This window comes from Myxine glutinosa, chromosome 12, assembly GCF_964187855.1.
Source record: "Myxine glutinosa chromosome 12, kmMyxGlut1.1, whole genome shotgun sequence".
Taxonomy (NCBI): Eukaryota; Metazoa; Chordata; class Myxini; order Myxiniformes; family Myxinidae; genus Myxine; species Myxine glutinosa.
In genome coordinates, this window is record NC_136272.1 from 58,089,473 (window position 1) to 58,113,010 (window position 23,538).

General features: G+C 50.8%; 1 protein-coding gene across 2 annotated transcripts in view; it reads left to right on the forward strand.

Moving 5' to 3' along the window:
* LOC137437428 (uncharacterized) overlaps positions 1–23,538 on the forward strand; it is a 139,190-nt gene that overhangs the window by 1,316 nt on the left and 114,336 nt on the right. The window lies entirely within an intron of this gene.

Below are 23,538 nucleotides of genomic sequence, written 5' to 3' on the forward strand. Positions count from 1 at the left end.
ATAAAATGGTGAGATGGACAGGATGCGTTCAGGATAAGTATGACTGCCCTCCTGTTGGGGTGCATCCATAAATTAATTTTAAATCAACATGGGAATTCGAACCAGGAAAAAGACCGTTTATTCCTCCCTCCATTCAGGTTTTGTGCCACAAAGGTCTCCACCTCTTCAATCACCATCCTATCAAATAAATCACCATCCTATCAAATAAATCACCATCCTATTGTGGCGGACACGAAAGCACTGACGTGGTGACATCACCCCGCACACCAAGTGGGGGTGGGCCACGCCAGGGAGAGAGGCGTGGCCTCACGATATACACGGGGCGCGCAGCCCTGAGCAGCTCAGTGTTACAGTGAGCTCTTGAAATAAAGACTCTTACAAATTTCCGCGTTGTCCGCTTCCTCCTTGCTTACAAGTAGCGCGCGTAACACCGCGCTTTACTATCAAATAAATCACCGTCCCATCAAATAAATCACCATCCTATCAAATAAATCACCATCCTATCAAATAAATCACCATCCTATCAAATAAATCACCATCCTATCAAATAAATGCTGGTTCACATGATTAACAAATTCCCTACATTGAAGTTGTGACGATGACCAATTAACAACTATATTCCCCTCTTGAACGGATCGAATTTTGATTTTTTTTCTTTTTCATTTTCCAACTGCTTTCTTTCTCCAAAAAAGGAGGTGCCATTTATGTTGTTGTGCTGTGTATTGTCCATTTTTTGCTGTGATTACTTTTGGGGGACATAGTGCTCATGGAAAAACAAAAGGGACATTTTAATGAATAAACAACAACTCAGCCCTTCCATGAACTTGCAGCTTCATCGAGAATGATTGAATCGAGATGGAGATTTGATCCAGGAAATGAACTCGATCATTCCTCCCTCTATTCTGGTTTTATCCCGTTATTATAGCCACACATTCTGTGTAAAACCCAGCCGTGGCCATGTGCTCTGCACCTTGACTAAGAGTTTCACATCACATACAGTGAATTTCACCTTCCTGCACGTTGTATTTATTGTTATTTAAAAAACGCTTCTGTACACCGCCCTTGAGGCTCGGTTTGCAAACCACGGTCTACAACTCCAATAGAAGAGACATAATTACTGTAGTGAAATTGTGCCTGTTTGAACCCAGGTGTTATGCGGCTTCTGTCCACTGCGCGGCAGTTATAAGAACTCAGACAGAAAGCGCTATGATCATTCCTGTGACATTTATCGTGTGTAATGTTGTGCATAATTAGATGGTGCGTATCATTCCTTTGTTCCAGGCTTGCTTGCGCTAGTTGCAAATCCATTACTGATTCCTATGAATGCTGAATATTGATATGTTGCTTGTTGGTTTTCTTACAGGTATTGCTAGAGATCGATTCAGAATTAAACTCACAATCTGAGACAATGTTGTAACTCTGGTTTTTACAACAATTAATTCTGAATCCTCTCTTGTCTTGAACGGGGACGCCATGACTCATAAGCTGATACAAGTTCCGATCTTCGGAATGGATCCACAGGCGCCGGACGTGTCTGCCCAGCTCCAGCATTGGCTAAGTCTGCTGACAAGTTACCTGGGTGCCTAGGAGGGTCTCACGGATGCAACCAGGCTCGCGGTGCTGAACTCCCGCGTGTCTCATATAGTTTTCACGTACATATCCCAGTGCGGCACGTACGCTGCCGCTGAGGCAGAATTACAATGGATCTACATCAAGACTCGGAGCGTAGTCTATACTCGATACCTGCTCGCGTCTCGGCGACAAGACCCATCGGAGACCATCGACCACTTCGTCCAGGAACTTCGCCGATTAGCGAAGGACTGTACGACAGAAGCACGGACACACGAAGAAGTATGTGATGATTTAATGAGAGACGCATTTGTTTCGGGGCTTCACTCTCCCATAATCCGACAGAGCTTGCTTGAAGAAACGGATCTGACGCTGGAAAAAGCTCATAAATCATCGCTCGTGTACCAAGAAGCACAGGCACAATTGGAAGCGTATGATCGACCCTACGTCACTGCGGGTTTAACCGGCGCGACACGACCGGATAGAGCTACTATCGTGGAGCAAATGGATGCTGCACCTCCGACGGAATCGGGGACAACTGACACTCTTGAGGATCCTGGCCTGAGTGTGACAGCCGCCGCCGCTGCCGCTCCATCAGCCGGAAGTAAAGCTAAGTGCTTTTTCTGCAGGAACCGGAATCATTTACAGTCAGTTTGGCCGGCCAGAGAAGCAACGCGTCACTCATACTCTCGGAAAGGACATTTTGCAAAGGTTTGTCGCTCGTCACGGGGCCGGCGAACTCGCTCGACTTTGTCTGTGATTCTCTCTCCGACCGAGATACAATCGTCGCCCCACGCCACCTTGATTGGGATCACCTCCCCGCGCGGGCACCGCGCAGCTCACGCGACCTTGACTAGGATCAACTCGCCGACGAGACAATCAGCGCCTCGCTCAGCTCGAACGCTCTTCACTGGGATCATCTCCCCGCGCAAGCTTCGCGCGCCTCAAACGCCCTTGACTGGGATCCTTTCATCGCCTGGGTCATGTTCGGCTTCACGATCGATGCTGGCTAGCATTGGGTCCACGCGCGTGGCTCGAGAGCCCCCTCTGGATGACTCGACGACTACCGGGTCACCTGGACTGTCCAACGCTGTTATTCCAATTATGATTGAGGGGCAAAATGCAAACGCCTTAATCGACACGGGTTCTACTGATAGCTATGTCGATTTACGACTCGTTCAGAAGCACAGCTGGCCGATTCTCGGGTCAACACGCCAAATTTTTATGGCTTCCCAAGGGCTATGGCTACGCACTCGAGGGGAATGCCGGCTGAAGCTTGTGATTAATGGCCGAATGTTTCTGGATGTGCACTTTATGGTCTTACCAGCGTTATGTGCACATGGTCTTACCAGCGTTATGTTGTTAGGACACAATTTTCTCCGCCGGCATGGTTTTTTTTTTTTTTTTTTTTTTTTTTGTATACTGAATCGAGGCTCGTGAAAGAGCTAAAATGTTTGTTTGGACATGGAATTGGCTGGTGATGATACTCTTGCTGAGTGTGCTCTGGCAGGGATGGAAATTGAACCACTGTCGCTGTTTCCCAATGTGACTCCTGACTGTAAACCGGTTGCCGTTAAATCGTGATGCTATTCACAGGCTGACAGGCAATTCATTGCTGAGGAGACTGGGCGGCTATTAAAGGAGGGCATAATCGAACGTAGTCGATCGCCTTGGAGAGCCCAAGTTTTGGTGGTTCAGACCGAAACTCACCGCAAATGCATGGTAATCGACTATTCGCAGAAGATTAATCGGCTTACGCAATTGGACGCCTACCCACTCCCGGGATTGGATTCTCTGGTTCGCCAGGTGGAGCAGTACCCGGTATATAGTACTTTAGATCTCCGCAGCACGTATCATCAGATTCCAATCTCTGAGGCAGATCGCATCTACACCGGGTTTGAATCCGGACAGAGGTTGTACCAGTTAACCCGTCTGCGTTTTGGGGTCACAAATAGGGTTCCCGCTTCCAAAGGGCCATGGATGACATCATCGCTAAGGAGAGCTTAACCGATGTCTTTGTTTACCTGGATAATCTCACGGTTTGTGGGTACGATCAAGCTCATCATGATGCTAATCTGAAACGCTTCCTCGAGGTTGAGCACAAGTATCGCCTGACTATGAACGAGGCTAAATGTCGCTATTTCACTCGAAAGATAGATCTCCTGGGGTACACTGTGACCCACGGCACTATCACCCCAGACAAGGAGCGACTGCGACCCTTGCTCGACATCGCCCCGCCACATGATCATGCTTCTTTGAAGCGTGCACTCTGGATTTTTGCTCATTACTCAAAGTGGGCTCAAAATTTTTCAGAGAAGTTTCGTCCACTTGTGGATTGCAAAGAGTTCCCCATGAGTCACGCCGCTAAGGCTGCTTTCCATGGCCTGAAGTCAGACATAGCTGGCGCTGCTGTGTCGTCTATTGATGAAAACAAGTCCTTTGTTTTGGAAAGCGATGCATCAGACCACGCGATAGCTGCCACACTCTCTCAAGGGGGGCGACCTGTGGCCTTCTTTTCAAGGACTCTCCTCTGCGGATAAACGACACTCGTCTGTTGAAAAGGATGCGTACGCCACTGTTGAGTCTATCAGGCGCTGGTGGCCATATTTGCTTGGCAAATGTTTTGAGATCATTACTGATCAACAAAGTGTCGCTTTTATGTGCGACATGCACCATGCTCAGCGCATTAAGAATGAGAAAATCACTCGCTGGAGGATTGATTTAGCCGATTATTGCTGCACTATCAGGTATCAGTTGTCAGGATCAGTGCACAATAAAGTCCTGATCGAGCCTTGCACCCCGAGTACCACCCAGCCCCACCGGTCCAGTCCTAATCCGCGGGACTTAAGGCCCAGAGTAATGGCTTTCCATATAATGCCATTAAATCGGTCCACCTGTCCGTTCGCCTGGGGCCTATATGGAGTAGTATACCTCGAAGCGATATTACGCTGGAGCAAGAAGGTTCTCACATCCTGGGACAAAAACACCGCTTCTCGATCGGTGTGCACGTAGGCCGGATTCCCAAACATAGAAAACAAGTACTGCAGACACCGGATAACCGTTGCAGCAGACATATCGCCGCACGGGAAAGCAAAAGGGAATCTGGAGAACTCGTCAACTATCGTGAGAAGATAATGAGAACTACCCGAAGCCGGTATACCCGGACAAGGCGGTAGACACGAAGTCGGCAGGGGCCTTTTGAAGTCAATTGCCAATCTCTCCCACCGCTGGGTAGCCTGGACCAGCGTACCCATCCGAGGGTTGTAGAAGTGAGGTTTGAGTTCAGCACAAATGGAACAAGTGCGACATAGCTGACAAATGTTTCAATGGAGTAGGGAAAATTGCGACTGCGCACATAATGAGCTAAACACGTCACACCGGGATGGCACAATGAGTCATGAAGAACGCGCAGGTCCTCAAAGGAGGTGAGACTTGCACACACCACTAGCCGTGATAATGCATCCGCTGCGAAATTATCCCGCCCTGGGCGATTCCTGATAGTGCAGCAATAATCGGTTCATTCAATCCTCCAGCGAGTGATTTTCTCATTCTTAATGCGCTGAGCATGGCGCGTGTCTTACATAAAAGCGACACTTTGTTGATCAGTAATGATTTCAAAACATTTGCCAAGCAAATATGGCCGCAAGCGCCTGGTAGACTCAACAATGGCGTACGCCTCCTTTTCAACAGACGAGTGTCGTTTTTCCACAGAGGAGAGAGTCCTTGAAAAGAAGGCCACAGGTCGCCCCCCTTGAGAGAGTGTGGCAACTATCGTGTGGTCCGACACATCGCTTTCCAAAACAAAGGGCTTGTTTTCATCAATAGATGACACAGAGGCGCCAGCTATGTCTGACTTCACGCCATGGAAAGCGGCCTTAGCGGCGTAACACATGGGGAACTCTTTGCAATCCCCGAGCGATAGAAGCTTCTCAGAAAAAATTTGAACCCACTTTGAATAATGAGCAAAAAGCGAGAGAGCACGCTTCAAAGAAGCACGATCATGTGGCGGGCGATGTCGAGCAAGGGTCGCAGTCGCTCCTTGTCTGGGGTGATAGTGCCGTGGGTCACAGTGTACCCCAGGAGATCTATCGTTCGAGTGGAATAGCGACATTTAGCCTCGTTCATAGTCAAGCGGTACTTGCGCGCAACCTCGAGGAAGCCTTTCAGATTAGCATCATGATGAGCTTGATCGTACCCACAAACCGTGAGATTATCCAGGTAAACAAAGACATCGGTTAAGCTCTCCTTAGTAATTATGTCATCCATGGCCCTTTGGAAGCAGGACCCCATTTGTGACCCCAAAAGACAGACGGGTGAACTGGTACAACCTCTGTCCGGATTCAAACCCGGTGTAGATGCGATCTGCCTCAGAGATTGGAATCTGATGATACGCGCTGCGGAGATCTAAAGTACTATATACCGAGTACTGTGCTACCTGGCGAACCAGAGAATCCAATCCCAGGAGTGGGTAGGCGTCCAATTGTGTAAACCGATTAATTGTCTGCGAATAGTCGATTACCATGCGTTTGCGGTGAGTTTTGGTCTGAACTACCAAAACTTGGGCTCTCCAAGGCGATTGACTAGGTTCGATTATGCCTTCCTTTAGTAGCCGCCCAGTCACCTCAGCAATGAATTGCGTGTCAGCCCGTGAATAGCGTCGCGATTTAACGGCAACCGGTGTACAGTCAGGAGTCAAATTGGGAAACAGCGACAGTGGTTCATTTTCCATCCATGCCAGAGCACACACAGCAAGAGTATCACCACCACCAAATTCCATTTCTAAACGACCATGCCGACGGAGAAAATCATGTCCTAACAACACTTCCGCACATGACGCTGGTAAGACAATTAAGTGCACATCCGGAAACATTCGGACATAAATCACTTCTTCAGCCGGCATTCCCCTCGAGTGCATAGCCATAGCCCTTGGGGAGCAATAAAAATTTGGCGTGTTGTCCCGAGAATCGGCCAGCCATGCTTCTGAACGAGTTGTAAATCGACATAGCTATCAGTAGAACCCGTGTCGATTAAGGCGTTTGCGATCTGCCCCTCAATCATAATTGGAATAACAGTGTTGGACAGTCCAGGTGGCCCGGTAGTCGTCGAGTCATCCAGAGTGGGCGCTCTAGCCACGCGCGTGGGCCCGACGCCAGCCAGCGTCGATCGTGAAGCCTATGAGCCCCAGGCGATGAAAGGATCCCAGTCAAGGGCATTCGAGCCACGCGAGGCTTGCACGGGGAGATTATCCTAGTCAAGGGCGCTCGAGCAGCGCGAGGCGCCACTTGTTTCGTCGGCAAGTTGATCCTTGTCAAGGTCGCGCGAGCCGCGCGAGGCCTGCATGGAGAGGGGATCCCAATCATGGTCGTGCGGGGCGCCGATTGTCTCTCGGGCAGAGAGAGAATCACAGACAAAGTCGAGCGAGTTCGTCGGCCCCGTGACGAGCGACAAACCTTTGCAAAATGTCCTTTCCGAGGGCACGAGTGACACGTCGCTTCATGGGCCGGACAAACTGACCTTAAATGATTCCGGTTCCCGCAGAAGAAGCACTTAGAGTTACTTCCGGCTGATGGAGCGGCAGCGGCAGTGGCTGTCATACTCAGGCCGGGATCCTCGAGAGTGTCCGTTGTCCCCGATTCCGGCGGAGGTTCAGCATCCATTTGCTCTGCGATAGTAGCTCTCTCTGGTCGTGTCGCGCCGGTTAAACCCGCAGTGACGTACGGACGATCGTACGCTTCCGATTGTGCCTGTGCTTCTTGGTACACGAGCGACAATTTATGAGCTTTTTCCAGCGTCAGATCCATTTCTTCAAGCAATCTCTGTCGTATTATAGGAGAGTGAAGCCCCGAAACAAAGGAATCTCTCATCAAATCATCACACACTTGTTTGTGTGTCCGTGCTTCCATCTTACAGTCCTTCGCTATTCGGTGAAGTTCCTGGACGAAGTGGTCGATAGTCTCCGATGGGTCTTGTCGCCGAGATGCGAGCAGGTATCGAGTATAGACCACGCTCCGAGTCTTGATGTAGATCCGTCGTAATTCTGCCTCAGCGGCGGCGTACGTGCCGCACTGGGATATGTACGTGAAAACTATATGAGACATGCGGGAGTTCAGCACCGCGAGCCTGGTTGCATCCATGAGACTCTTCTGGGCACCCAGGTAACTTGTCAGCAGACTTAGCTAATGCTGGAGCTGGGCAGGCGCGTCCGGCGCCTGGGGATCCTCTCCAAAGGTCGGGACATGAATCAGCTTATGAGTCATGGCGTTCCCGTTCAAGACAAGAGAGGATTCAGAATTAATTGTTGTAAAAACCAGAGTTACAACATTGTCTCAGATTGTGAGTTTAATTCTGAATCGATCTCTAGCAATACCTGTAAGAAAACAACAAGCAACATATCAATATTCAGCATTCATAGGAATCAGTAATGGATTTGCAACTAGCACAAGCAAGCCCGGAACAAAGGAATGATACGCACCATCTAAGTATGCACAACATTACACACGATAAATGTCACAGGAATGTTCGTAGCGCTGTCTGTCTGAGTTCTTATAACTGCCGCGTAGTGGACAGAAGCCGCATAACACCTGGGTTCAAACCTGGGCACAATTTCACTACAGACATCTCTATAGGGCATGGTGATTGGTTCATATAGACCTCTCCATAAGGAATGGTGATTGGTTCAGAGAGACCTCTCCATAAGGCATGGTGATTGGTTCATATAGACCTCTCCATAAGGCATGGTGATTGGTTCATATAGACCTCTCCATAAGGCATGGTGATTGGTTCATATAGACCTCTCCATAAGGCATGGTGATTGGTTCATATAGACCTCTGCATAAGGCATCGTGATTGGTTCATATAGACCTCTCCATAAGGCATGGTGATTGGTTCATATAGACCTCTCTATAAGGCATGGTGATTGGTTCATATAGACCTTTGTGGCGGACACAATGCCAGCGGGTAATAATTCCGCGCATCAGTGGGTGACGCGAGCGACCGGGCGTGGAAGCACGGCTCAGGCCACGCCCGGAGCAAAGGCGTCATGAGGCGCAGGGTTGAACGGAAATACATGCCCCGCCTTTCGGCCGACCGGCCACGCCCGAGGGCAAGGCGTGGCCTTGGGACATATATGCGGGCTCGAAAGTCGAGCCCGCCCAGTGCTTCCGTGCGAGCCTTGAATAAAGTGTTTTGGTTTGTACAACGCGTTGTGGCCTACCTTCTTGGCAAACGAGTTGTGTGTGCACAGCACCACACTGGTGACCCTGACTGGTTCAGCCGTAGCTGACCACTGAACACGCCATGGCTACCAACGCTGTCGCCGTCAAACTCCCGGAGTTGTGGGAAGCACAGGACGACGTTTGGTTTGTGCAAGCCGAGGCCCAATTCCAGCTCCGGGGCATCACGGCGGACGACACCATGTACTTTCACGTGGTCGCCGCCCTCAGGCCCGGCACTGCCGCCCGCGTCGTGTCCTTCCTTCGGCACCCGCCGGGTACCCACAAGTACGCGGCGCTCAAACGGCTTCTCACCACGTTCGGGCTCACAGAGGCCGACAGCGCCGACCGCCTCCTTGACCTTCCCGCCCTCGGCGACACACGACCGTACATTCGGATGGATTACATGTTGTCCCTTCTTGGAGACAAACGCCCGGATTTCCTGTTCCGAGTGCTTTTCCTCCGCCAGCTACCTGCGCAGGTGCGGCTCGCGCTGGCCGGTTCGGCCATAACGGAACCCCGCGCCCTGGCCAGAGAGGCGGACAAATTTTTCGCAGCCTGCGACACGCGGCCGACGTATGGTGCTGCCGTAGTGGATCCCGGTGCGGAGGCTACAGCGCCCCCTGATTTCCTCGTGGCCGCTGCTACGCCCCGCCCACCACCGCCGGCACGGCCGACGCGGCAGCCACCTCCGCAAACCTCGTGCTATTATCATGCCAGGTTCGGCCGCAAGGCCCGGGCGTGCTGCCCGCCGTGCTCTTTGGACGGGTCGGGAAACGACCGGGCCGGCGCTCACTTGCGGCCATGAGCGTCGGCCATTCCGGCAGCCTCCTTTTCATCAAGGACACATCGTCTGGTCGTCGCCTTCTGTGCGACACTGGAGCGCAGGTAAGCATCCTCCCTGCCTCCGCGTCCGACAAGCAAGCCGTGGGCCGGGGCCCCGCCTTGCTCGCCGCCAATGGAACTCCCATCCGCACATTCGGGAAGCGTTGTCTCTCACTGCGGTTCGGGCAACAGCGCTTCCAATGGTCTTTCGTCACCGCCAGTGTGCCAATGGCCCTGCTCGGTGCGGACTTCCTTTGTGCGCATGGGCTGTTTGTGGACGTTAAGTGCAGACATCTCGTCCAGGCCGAAACCTTCAGCTCGCTCGCTTGCTCGCTGAGCGGCTCATTGAGCAGCTCGCTGAGCGGCTCACCGAGCGGCTTACCAAGCGGCTTGCTGAGCGGTTCCGTCCCGGCGAGGTTGGTCTGTACGCTTCCGGCAGCAGACGAGTTTACCTGCCTCCTCGCCAGATTCCCGGCGCTCACTCGGCCCACCTTTTCAGCGGTGGCCGTCAAACACGGGGTGAAACACCAGATTCCCACCGTCGGACCACCGGTCTACGCCCAAGCGCGCCGCCTCAACCCAACAAAGCTCGCCGTTGCGAAGGCGGATTTCGCCACGCTGGAGCGGCTGGGCATCGTCCGGCGTTCCAACAGCGCATGGGCCTCACCGCTGCACATTGTGCCCAAGCCCGGCGGCGGATGGCGGCCGTGCGGTGACTACCGCCGGCTCAACGACGCCACCACCCCCGACCGCGACCCGGTCCCGCACATTCAAGACTTTTCCGCCCAGTTGGCGAAAACGACCATTTTTTCCAAGGTGGACCTCATCCGGGGCTCCCACCAGGTCCCCGTCAAACCAGAAGACGTACCGAAGATGGCCGTTATAACACCTTTCGGCCTCTTCGAGTTCTTGCGGATGCGTTTTGGGTTGAAAAATGCGGCTCAGGCGTTCCAGCGGCTCATGGACAGCGTCTTGCGTGACTTGTCCTTCGTCTACGTCTACCTGGACGACATCCTAGTCGCGAGCACGTCCCGGGAGGAGCACCTGCTCCATCTCCGCACGCTCTTCGAACGCCTGGGCCAGCATGGCCTGATAATCAACCCCGCGAAGTGCCGGTTCGGCGTCACCGCTATCGACTTACTGGGGCACCGCATCACCAGGCACGGGGCCATTCCTTTACCGGCCAAGGTGCAGGCGGTCAGGAGTTTCCCGCACACACGCACAATCAAGGGGCTCCAGGAATTCCTGGGCATGGTGAATTTTTATCACCGCCTCGTGCCCCGTGTCGCCGAGCTCCTGCGCCCCCTGCACTAGGCCCTCCGGGGGAAGCCGGGCAAAGGTGATATCGCCTGGACAGAGCAGATGGACGCAGCGTTTGCGGGCGCGAAGCTGGCCTTGGCCAACGCCACCATGCTGGCGCACCCGGCGCCCGATGCACCAATCGCCCTCACCACCGACGCGTCGGACTACGCGGTGGGCGCGGTGCATGAGCAGTGGGTGAATGGTGCTTGGCAGCCACTGGCGTTTTTTAGCCGACAGCTCCGCCTGCACGAACGTCGGTACAGCACCTTCGACTGCGAGCTTCTCGGGCTCCACCGAGCGGTCCGACACTTCCGCCATCTTCTCGAGGGCCGCTCGTTCACGGCCTTCGTCGATCACAAGCCCCTTGTTTTCGCGATGGCCAAGGTCGCCGAGCCGTGGTCGGCCCGGCAGCAGCGTCACCTCTCTGCCGTGTCCGAATACACGACGGACATCCGACACGTCGCGGGTAAGGACAACCCGGTGGCGGATTGCCTTTCCCGGTCCGTCGCACACGCGGTCCACCTCGGGATCGACTATGCCCGGATGGCGGCGGACCAGACCGCCGACCCCGACATCCAGGCCTTTTGGACCGCCATCACGGGCCTCCGCGTCACCGAGGTACCGTTCGACGTCACGGGCACTGCCCTCTTGTGCGACGTCTCCCTCGGCCGGCCTCGCCCCATCGTGCCCGCTGGCTGGCAGCGCCCAGTTTTTGACGCCATCCACGGCCTGTCCCACCCGGGCACGAAGGCCTCCCAGAAGCTGGTCGCGGCAAAGTTCGTCTGGCGGGGCCTTCGGAAGAATGTCCGCGACTGGGCCAGAACGTGCCTCGCGTGCCAGCGCGCAAAGGTCCACTGCCACAACCAGGCCCCGTTGGCCCCGTTTACGGTGCCCAAACGTCGGTTCGACCATGTGCACGTTGACTTGGTGGGACCTCTGCCCCCCTCGCGGGGTTTCACCCACCGCCTCACCATGGTGGACTGCACCACCCGGTGGCCGGAGGCCGTGCCATTGGCGGCGACGGCTGCGGCTGACGTCGCGCAAGCTTTCATCGCCACTTGGGTTGCCCGGTTCGGCGCGCCTTCGGACATCTCGTCCGACCACGGCCCCCAGTTCACCTCGGAGCTCTGGGGAGCGGTGGCGCAAGGGCTCGGCGTCAAGCTGCACCGCACCACGGCCTACCACCCCCAGGCCAACCGCCTGTGCGAGCGCTTCCATCGCTCGATGAAGGCCGCGCTCCGGGCCAGCCTCCGCGACAGCTGCTGGGCCGACAAGCTCCCCTGGGTCCTGCTGGGCCTCCGGACGGCGCCCAAGGACGACCTGCGCGCGTCCTCGCCGGAGCTGGTCTTCGGGCAGCCACTGCGGGTACCGGGCGAATTTATCCCCGACTCCACGGCACCTTGGTCCGCGGCGCAACAGCGCTCCACCCTTCAGGAGACCGCCAGGAGGTTCGCCCCGGTGCCGACGGCACACCACGGTTGCCCGTCCTCACACGCCGCCCCGGAGCTTCGCACGGCGGAGTACGTTTTTGTCCGACACGACGCCCACCGGGCACCGCTGCGGCCCCCGTACGACGGGCCCTTTCGCGTGCTGGAAACCGTGGACAAGCACTTCACCGTGGACATCGGCGCTACTCCAGATCGTATCTCCGTGGACCACCCCCCGCAAGCAGCTCTGCCTCCGCGTCGAGGCCGCCCTCCGGCGGGCAGACCCCCGGCACCCCCACCCCCGCCGTTCAGCCACCCGCCAGCCCTGCACGCCTCGTCAGAGGGCGTTTCGGCCCGGTCATCCGGCTTCCCCGCAAGCTCACCCTTCAGGTGCACGGGAATTCTGGGGGGCGCGTGTGGCAGACACAACGCCAGCGGGTAATAATTCCGCGCACCAGTGGGTGATGCGAGCGCCCGGGCGTGGAAGCACGGCTTGGGCCACGCCCGGAGGAAAGGCGTCATGAGGCGCAGGGTTGAACTGAAATACATGCCCCGCCTTTCGGCCGACCGGCCACGCCCGAGGGCAAGGCGTGGCCTCGGGACATATATGCGGGCTCGAAAGTCGAGCCCGCCCAGTGCTTACGTGCGAGCCTTGAATAAAGTGTTTTGGTTTGTACAACGCGTTGTGGCCTACCTTCTTGGCAAACGAGTTGTGTGTGCATAGCACCACACCTCTCTATAAGGAATGGTGATTGGTTCATATAGACCTCTCTATAAGGAATGGTGATTGGTTCATATAAACCTCTCCATAAGGCATGGTGATTGGTTCATATAGACCTCTCTATAAGGAATGGTGATTCGTTCATTTCGACCTCTCTATAAGGAATGGTGATTGGTTCATATAGACCTCTCCATAAGGCATGGTGATTGGTTCATATAGACCTCTCTATAAGGCATAGTTATTGGTTCATATAGACATCTCTATAGGGCATAGTGATTGGTTCATATAGACCTCTCTATAGGGCATAGTGATTGGTTCATATAGACCTCTCTATAAGGCATGGTGATTGGTTCATATAGACCTCTCTATAAGGCATGGTGATTGGTTCATATAGACCTCTCCATAAGGCATGGTGATTGGTTCATATAGACCTCTCTATAAGGCATGGTGATTGGTTTATATAGACCTCTCCACAAGGCATGGTGATTGGTTCATATAGACCTCTATAAGGCATGGTGATTGGTTCATATAGACCTCTATATAAGGCATGGTGATTGGTTCATATAGACCTCTCTATAGGGCATGGTGATTGGTTCATATAGACCTCTCTATAAGGCATGGTGATTGGTTCATATAGACCTCTCTATAAGGCATGGTGATTGGTTCATATAGACCTCTCCATAAGGCATGGTGATTGGTTCATATAGACCTCTCCATAAGGCATGGTGATTGGTTCATATAGACCTCTCCATAAGGCATGGTGATTGGTTCATATAGACCTCTCCATAAGGCATGGTGATTGGTTTATATAGACCTCTCCATAAGGCATGGTGATTGGTTCATATAGACCTCTCCATAAGGCATGGTGATTGGTTCATATAGACCTTTCCATAAGGCATGGTGATTGGTTCATATAGACCTCTCCATAAGGCATAGTGATTGGTTCATATAGACCTCTCCATAAGGCATGGTGATTGGTTCATATAGACCTCTCCATAAGGCATGGTGATTGGTTCATATAGACCTCTCCATAAGGCATGGTGATTGGTTCATATAGACCTCTCCATAAGGCATGGTGATTGGTTCATATAGACCTCTCCATAAGGCATGGTGATTGGTTCATATAGACCTCTCCATAAGGCATGGTGATTGGTTCATATAGACCTCTCCATAAGGCATGGTGATTGGTTCATATAGACCTCTCCATAAGGCATGGTGATTGGTTCATATAGACCTCTCCATAAGGCATGGTGATTGGTTCATATAGACCTCTCCATAAGGCATGGTGATTGGTTCATATAGACCTCTCCATAAGGCATGGTGATTGGTTCATATAGACCTCTCCATAAGGCATGGTGATTGGTTCATATAGACGTCTCTATAAGGAATGGTGATTGGTTCATATAGACCTCTCTATAAGGCATGGTGATTGGTTCATATAGACCTCTCTATAAGGCATGGTGATTGGTTCATATAGACCTCTCTATAAGGCATGGTGATTGGTTCATATAGACCTCTCCATAAGGCATGGTGATTGGTTCATATAGACCTCTCCATAAGGCATAGTGATTGGTTCATATAGACGTCTCTATAAGGCATGGTGATTGGTTCATATAGACATCTCTATAAGGCATGGTGATTGGTTCATATAGACCTCTCTATAAGGCATGGTGATTGGTTCATATAGACCTATATAAGGCATGGTGATTGGTTCATATAGACCTCTCTATAAGGCATGGTGATTGGTTCATATAGACCTCTCTATCTTATGGGATTGCGTCATACTGTATACTGCTTGTCAAATTGATGGATGTAAGGTGCATGTTACCATATCATTCATTGTTCAATCTTCTTGCTGAAACATAATCCTAATTTGCTGAAGGTATAATTATAATAATTGTAACTTCCAAATTACCCATTGTATGAAATATAGATAACTAGCAGAAGTACCCGGCATTGCCGGGCGGGGGAGGGGGAAGAGGAGGGGAGGAGAACGGGGGGGAGGGGAGGACAGGGGGGGGAGGGGAGGAGAGGAGGGGAGGGGAGAAGAGGGGGGGGGAAGTACCCGGCATTCCGTGTATAAACGTGAGGGAGAGGAGGGGGGGAGGGGGAGGGGGGGAGGGATGGGAGAGGAGAGGAGTGGGGGAGGGAAGGGGGGGAAGGAGAGGGGTAGGGGGGAGGGGTAGGGGGAGGGGGAAAAGGGAGGGGGAGGGGGAAAATGGAGGGGGAGGGGAGGGGGGAGGGGGAAGGGGAGGGCCAGTCAACAATGACGTTGCAGTTCTCATGGTCGGACAGCAGCACAACAATCGCGACATCGTCCTGAATCTTCGCAACAGCACGAAGCGGATTTTGGAGACTCACCGATCCTGTGACGCCCTCCAGTACCGGCATTGCCGGGTGGGGGAAGGGAGACCCGTACATTCCCAACCCGTACATTCGCCCTCTCGACTCAAGCTCACTCGGACAAAAGCCTCGCACAAATTACACCGTGAAGGCCCAATGGCCATGTCTATGCCACAAATCAAGTACGTGAGCGAGCCGGGCACACTGAATTGAAAATATATAGAATGCTCATACTCCGTGAAAAGTGAAGCCAACTGGTGGCGGGCATGGAACATCACGTGATCGCTCTGAGCGAATCAGCGCGCTGCTCTGCCACCGGTCAGAATCCGTGTATAATATTCCTCGCTGAAAAAAAATCTATGTGAAACATGCTACTATTTATGCTAAATCATGCTAAATCATGCTAAATGCTAATCATGCTAAAATATATGCTACTTGCTGTGAGTTTATGGCGGCAAGGAACATCACGTGATCGCGTCACGAACATCATTCGTGATCACGTCATCACGTGATCGTGATCGTCATCAATGAGCGCGAATGAGCGAATCAGCGCGCTGCTCTGCCACCGATTCAGATTCCGTGTATAATATTCCTCGCTGAAAAAAAATATGGATCTAAAGATGAAAGAAAAAAAAACCTATGTGGCGTGAATGGCAATGTTCCTCGCTGAAATGTGAAAAAACGCAATCGCTTTTCGCTCTGAAATACGTGCGAACGCGTAACTGAGTTAATGGCGGCAAGGAACATCACGTGATCGCTCTGAGCGAATCAGCGCGCTGCTCTGCCACCGGTCAGATTCCGTGCATAATATTCCTCGCTGAAATGCGCTGAGGTAAAAATATGGTAAAAAAATATGAAATAAATTTCCTATCCCCCACAAGTAACCCTGTGTGGTAATCGAAAACCGATTCAAAATGGCCCCTCGCTACGACTTTCCACGATCGCATTTTATTTTCACCACTTCAAATCGACCGATTTTTACCAAATAAAATACCGCACTCGATGCACGGATGTCATGTTTGCGGCAGAAATTGAAACAGATACTAATTTGGAAATAAAATGAAGGCGTGAGCGGGTGAATGAAACAGAATCTCCTCAGAATCGAAAGTCGTGCCGCGGGACGTGGTGACGTCACTGCGTTTCAGCCTTAAAAACTCAATTTTATATAACTCCATATTTGGAATAACTCGGTCAATTTTTGCCCAATCTTCGCCAAATAAAGGTCCCCATTACCTACAGATACCCCTCTACCCTCCTAGGGGCGAAGTCAGGATGAATTTCGTAGGAAGGGGAAGGGGTCCCTACTCGCTGATAATATTCCTCGCTGAAAAATCTTCTCCATTTTGCCCTATTTTCTGCATCTCTCCTTGTTAACCCCCTTGCCTGCATTTCTTCTTCCACCATCTTTAGCCAAGTCTTTCTCGGTCTTCCCTGTCCTCTGCTTCCTTCTACATTCATTTCCACCACTCTTCTCAACCAGTCACTTTCATCCTTCCTCAACACATGACCAAACCATCTCAACCTGTTCCTCTTCACAGCATCAATCACAGGCTCTATTCCCATCATCTTTCGCAATTCATCATTTGTCTTCCTCTCTCTCAACGATACTCCGCACATCCGTCGAACCATTCGCATTTCCACCCTTTCCAGCCTTCGTTGCTGCTCTACGTTCATTACCCATGTCTCGCTCCCATAAATCATAACATTTCTCACACATGCAGCATACACCTTTCCCTTCAGCTTCAACGACACTCCCCTCATCATCAGCATGCCACTCAGTTCCCGAAACTTCTTCCATGCACATCTCACTCGAACAACCGTTGCCGAGTCTGATCCACCTTCTCCATTCAGCATGTCTCCGAGGTAGCAAAATGTTTTCACACCTTCCAGCTTCACGCCGTCTCCAAGATCCAACTCAACATTTCCTCCATCTGCAGCTCCCTCTGTGCACACCTTACATTTGAATGTAGCTGCCACACTGGTTAATGACCCTCTCAGACCACTACATTTTTGATGAACCCACTCAGTGCACATTGTACATTGAATGGAGTTCACTCCGACACCCTTCCTACACACAGCACAGGGCCACTTCCCAGTTCTTTCCACCTCACCACATGCTTTACCACTTGCCATCACCTTCGTCTTTCCGATATTCACCTTCAGACCTTTTGTCTCCATACATTCCTTCCACGTGTTCATCTTTTCCTTCAGTCCATCCATACTTTCCGCAATCGACACCAGATCATCTGCATACAACAACTCCCACGGTAAACCCTCCTTTACGTTCTGAGCCAGCACCTCCATCACAGCTACAAATAGTAGTGGACTTAGTACCGACCCCTGATGCACTCCCACCTTCACCTCAAACTCACCACTGTTCCCGTCCTTCGTCCTTACAGCTGTGCGTGCTCTTTTGTACATTGCCATCACTACTCTGATCAACCATTCCTCCACTCCTAACTTCCTCAATGCCCATGTCAATACTTTGCGTGGTACCCTATCGAATGCTTTCTCCAGATCAACAAAACCAAGAAACAACTTCTTCCTCTTCTCCATGTACTTCTCCTGCAACTGCCTCACAATGAAAAGCGCGTCTGTCGTTCCTCTTCCTGGCATGAATCCAAACTGCATTTCGTCGATTTTCACTTTCTTCCTTATCCTCCTCTCCAACACCCTTTCCAATACCTTCATTCCATGCTCCAATAACTTTATCGCTCGGTACGAACCACACTCCAGAGGGTCACCTTTCCCCTTGTATAGAGGGACGAGGGTACTCAGTTCCCAATCCACTGGAATGCGGCCTTCTTTCACCACCAGATTACAGATCTCTGTCATTCTCTTCACACCCCAACTTCCTGCTGCCTTCAACATATCTCCCACAACTCCCGTCGGCCCTCCCGCTTTTCTACCCTTCATTGCTTTTATCGCTTCCTCAACTTCCTTCTCAGTTATCTTCTCTGCCGGTCCTAAAACTGGGTTACTCTCTATGTTGCCATCCCATTCTTCTCTGTATTCAACAGCATTTCCATATATCTTTTCCATCTTCCTTTAATTCCATCTGGGTCGACAACAATTTGTCCCACTTCATCCTTCAAGCAACTCACCCCCATCACATCACACCTCTCTTTCACTATCTGCTTTGCAATCCTGAATACTGCTTTCTGACCCTCTTCCAAATCCAAGCGTTCTCCGAACATTTTCCTACATGCCTCCTGCGCCTTTGCTACCTCTTTCTTTGCAGCCTTCCTGGCTGCCTTATAACTTTCATGCTCTGCTGTTTCTGCTCCCGTACCCTTTGCCTTCTGCCACTCCTTGAACTTCTTCCTCTTCTCGTCAATCCTCTTTCCAACTTCATCATCCCACCACCATGTTTCCGAGTGCCTCGGTGGTCCTTTTGTCCATCCACATACCTCACCAACGGCTCCCAACAGACTAGCTTTCATCGACATCCAACCACTTTCAAGCTCAACCACATCATCCTCGACCCTACTCAGCCTCTGTTTTAATGCCTCCCTTACTGTCACCTCTTTCAACCTCCACACCTTCATTCTCGGTTGGTACTTCACCTGCTGAGCTCTCCTCGCACCTTTCACCCTTACGTCGCAGACAACCAAGTGGTGCTGTGAAACAGCCTCCTCCCCCGGGAGCACCTTTGTGTCCCGGAGGTGCCCCCTATCTCGCCTACGCACCATCAGGTAGTCAACGGTTGTCGTCGACCCACCTGACTTGTATGTAACAAGCTTATTATCCTCTTTCTGGAACTGAGTATTACAAATCAACAAATCAGCTCCATCAGCAAACTCCAAAATCCTTTCACCTTCTCCATTTCTCACACCATATCCGTAACCCCCATGAACTCCGTCAAAACCATCCATACTCCTTCCCACGTGTCCATTTAGGTCTCCTCCAACCACAACAACTTCCTCATCTTTCACGTTTTCCAACAGCTTCTCTATCGCACACCAGAACTTGTCCTTTTCTTCATCGCTTCGACCAACCTGCGGAGCATATCCCGAGATGACGTTCACCAAGAGCTTTCCAATCATCATTTTCACCATCATCAACCTATCACTCACTCTCGTCACACTCACCACACTGTCTACAAACTCCTCAGAAAACAGGACACCAACACCATTCACGCCCTCCAGGCACCCTTGCCACACAAACTTGTATTTCTGTCCCTGCCTACCCTTCACCATTCTCACACCACTTCCCTTCCATCTCGTCTCTTGCACACAACATATGTCCACTCTTCTTCTGACCAATACTTCCACCACTTCTCCTGATCTCCCTGTCATTGTCCCTACATTCCATGTCCCAAACCTCAGAAACCGATCTCCACTTCGGGCTGTACCTTGCCCATATGTACTTGTAATTGTCATGGTTCCCTTTTTGAGGCAATGTTTTTATGGCTGGATGCCCTTCCTGACGCCAACCCTCTTAGTCGTCTTTTACGACATGCAAGGGATACGGTGTACCTATTCTTATCCAGGGTACACACCGGGAAACGTTTAAAACATGGAAATTCTGGGGGATGGGGGGGGGGGGGGGGCGGCGTCAAGGGAAAGATAAAATGAAAATAAACCCATTCAGCCGGCACTTAGCTTGGCGCCCCAAAGAGTACTTTCAGGAGCTTGGCGGCTGTTGAAACTGGGGTAGCCACTCATGCGGGAAGTGGTCCCAAATGGCGGTGTAGAACACCGCGCGTCGAAGACACAACAAGCGTGAGGCGAGCAGATTAGACGGCCTCCTTTCGATTCTCTACCGTCACACACACACACATGGATCTAAAGATGAAAGAAAAAAAAACCTATGTGGTGTGAATGGCAATGTTCCTCGCTGAAATGTGAAAAAACGCAATCGCTTTTCGCTCTGAAATACGTGCGAACGCGTAACTGAGTTAATGGCGGCAAGGAACATCACGTGATCGCTCTGAGCGAATCAGCGCGCTGCTCTGCCACCGGTCAGATTCCGGTCATAATATTCCTCGCTGAAATGCGCTGAGGTAAAAATATGGTAAAAAAAATATTATGAAATAGATTTTTAGGTCGGCCATGTTCTTCCCAGGCTGAATGGCCATGTCTGTGCCAAATATCAAGTACTTGAGCCTCTCCGTTTAGGAGTCTATCGGTAACATTACACACACACACACACACACACACACACACAAACTGTGTTTTATATATATAGATTCACCATGTGGAGGAGGCCAGTGGGTTCCAATGACGTGTGGTTTCCATTTCCTTATGTGTATTATAAATGAAGGTGTGTTCTATTTGAAAGGAGGGAAATCTAGATTTCTCCAAATAAGTTGCTGTTTTAATTGGAATAATAATTGTTCGAATTCGAGATGGACAACTTCGATGTTGGTGATTTCTAAGCTATGCTGTGATATTTGAGAGCCCCCCGAGTTTAGTCGGCCTGAGCTCAGTAGTCATGGAGCTATGAGTCATTGAAATAGCCAAAAGTGACTTTTTGCACACGGGTGGTCAATTTTGAGACCTCATACCTCTGCCTCTAAAGCCTCTAATGGCCTCTAAAGGTGGTTTAAAGGTGGTTATACATCATGCCTGGGCAGAGGTATTGTGGAGAACGTTTTACTCAGAGTCCACAATATAGTTGTCTCTCAAAATCCAAAATTTCAAGCAGCACCTCAATCATGAAATGAAAAGCGTTTTCTAGAAACTTCTTAGCCTCCTGTGAATGGGCTACAAGGACATTGAGGGACTAGATGAGACAAAGAGAAGATGGAAACCTGCTCCACGTGCAATGGGCTACAAGGACAATGAGAGAATCGATGAGACAAAGAGAAGATGGAAACCTGCTCCTGTGAATGGGCTACAAGGACAATGAGAGAATAGATGAGACAAAGAGAAAATGGAAACCTGCTCCACATGCAATGGGCTACAAGGACAATGAGAGAATAGATGAGACAAAGAGAAGATTGAAACCTGCTCCTGTGAATGGGCTACAAGGACACTGAGGGACTAGATGAGACAAAGAGAAGATTGAAACCTGCTCCTGTGAATGGGCTACAAGGACATTGAGGGACTAGATGAGACAAAGAGAAGATGGAAACCTGCTCCTGTGAATGGGCTACAAGGACAATGAGGGACTAGATGAGACAAAGAGAAGATGGAAACCTGCTCCTGTGAATGGGCTACAAGGACAATGAGAGAATAGATGAGACAAAGAGAACATTGAAACCTGCTCCTGTGAATGGGCTACAAGGACATTGAGGGACTAGATGGGACAAAGAGAAGATGGAAACTTGCACCTGTGAATGGGCTACAAGGACAATGAGAGAATAGATGAGACAAAGAGAAGATGGAAACTTGCACCTGTGAATGGGCTACAAGGACAATGAGAGAATAGATGAGACAAAGAGAAGATTGAAACCTGCTCCTGTGAATGGGCTACAAGGACAATGAGGGACTGGATGAGACAAAGAGAAGATGGAAACTTGCACCTGTGAATGGGCTACAAGGACAATGAGAGAATAGATGAGACAAAGAGAAGATTGAAACCTGCTCCTGTGAATGGGCTACAAGGACAATGAGGGACTAGATGAGACAAAGAGAAGATGGAAACTTGCACCTGTGAATGGGCTACAAGGACAATGAGAGAATAGATGAGACAAAGAGAAGATTGAAACCTGCTCCTGTGAATGGGCTACAAGGACAATGAGAGAATAGATGAGACAAAGAGAAGATGGAAACCTGCTCCTGTGAATGGGCTTCGTGGACAATGAGAGAATAGATGAGACAAAGAGAAGATGGAAACCTGCTCCTGTGAATGGGCTTCATGGACAATGAGAGACTAGATGAGACAAAGAGAAGATGGAAACCTGCTCCTGTGAATGGGCTACAAAGGACAATGAGAGAATAGATGAGACAGAGAAGATGGAAATCTGCTCCTGTGAATGGGCTACAAGGACAATGAGAGAATAGATGAGACAAAGAGAAGATGGAAACCTGCTCCTGTGAATGGGCTACAAAGGACAATGAGAGAATAGATGAGACAAAGAGAAGATGGAAACCTGCTCCTGTGAATGGGCTACAAGGACAATGAGAGAATAGATGAGACAAAGAGAAGATGGAAACCTGCTCCTGTGAATGGGCTACAAGGACAATGAGGGACTAGATGAGACAAAGAGAAGATGGAAACCTGCTCCTGTGAATGGGCTACAAGGACAATGAGGGACTAGATGAGACAAAGAGAAGATGGAAACCTGCTCCACGTGCAATGGGCTACAAGGACAATGAGGGACTAGATGAGACAAAGAGAAGATGGAAACCTGCTCCTGTGAATGGGCTACAAAGGACAATGAGGGACTAGATGAGGCAAAGAGAAGATGGAAACCTGCTCCTGTGAATGGGCTACAAAGGACAATGAGAGAATAGATGAGACAAAGAGAAGATGGAAACCTGCTCCTGTGAATGGGCTACAAAGGACAATGAGGGACTAGATGAGACAAAGAGAAGATGGAAACCTGCTCCTGTGAATGGGCTACAAAGGACAATGTGAGAATAGATGAGACAAAGAGAAGATGGAAACCTGCTCCTGTGAATGGGCTACAAAGGACAATGAGGGACGAGATGAGACAAAGAGAAGATGGAAACCTGCTCCTGTGAATGGGCTACAAAGGACAATGAGAGAATAGATGAGACAAAGAGAAGATGGAAACCTGCTCCTGTGAATGGGCTACAAAGGACAATGAGGGACTATATGAGACAAAGAGAAGATGGAAACCTGCTCCTGTGAATGAGCTACAAAGGACAATGAGAGAATAGATGAGACACAGAGAAGATGGAAACCTGCTCCTGTGAATGGGCTACAAAGGACAATGAGAGAATAGATGAGACAAAGAGAAGATGGAAACCTGCTCCTGTGAATGGGCTACATGGACAATGAGAGAATAGATGAGACAAAGAGAAGATGGAAACCTGCTCCTGTGAATGGGCGACAAGGACAATGAGAAAATAGATGAGACAAAGAGAAGATGGAAACCTGCTCCTGTGAATGGGCTTCATGGACAATGAGAGACGAGATGAGACAAAGAGAAGATGGAAACCTGCTCCTGTGAATGGGCTACAAGGACAATGAGAGACTAGATGAGACAAAGAGAAGATGGAAACCT